The sequence below is a fragment of the Populus euphratica genome, unplaced genomic scaffold (genome assembly GCF_000495115.2).
Source record: "Populus euphratica unplaced genomic scaffold, PopEup_1.0 scaffold3847.1, whole genome shotgun sequence".
Lineage (NCBI taxonomy): Eukaryota > Viridiplantae > Streptophyta > Magnoliopsida > Malpighiales > Salicaceae > Populus > Populus euphratica.
In genome coordinates, this window is record NW_011503649.1 from 2,899 (window position 1) to 3,481 (window position 583).

A 583-nucleotide genomic window follows, 5' to 3' on the forward strand; every position below is an offset into this window, starting at 1 on the left:
TATTATCATTTTTTTTTGCTCTTTTTTGTTTTTTTTTTCAAAATATATATTATCCTTTTCCCTTAGTTGTTATTTTTAACAAAAGAACATAAATAATGTAATAATCCAATGTGCAACCCACAATCATATGTTAAAGTGTGTGTGAAAATTACAGTTTAAGAATACATATTAAATGTGTCTATGAGCAGAATTAATTGATAACAATGCGAGAGTTTGTAAACCTGAATATTTCAAGAAATATTATGATAGACCTTGTTAAGAATGGTTACTAAGATGCGTCTCAAAAGTCACTTTAACAAAAGAGTTCATTTACTCTACCATCCTAGTAACAATAGTTTTGCACATTCTTTATAAAATAGAAAACACAGTTAGTTAATTTTTTTTTGTCAATTACTAATCTCTCCCCTTAACAAAAACGAGACATTGTCCTCAATATCCTAAGGTAAAAAGATAGAGTATAGAAGACATCACCTGAAATAACAAACATTGACAAACCTGAAATACACTGAAACAAAAATAAGAAATGACAAAACACAAATATTATGCTATTAATAAAAAGAAAAGACACAAATTTTTACAAGCT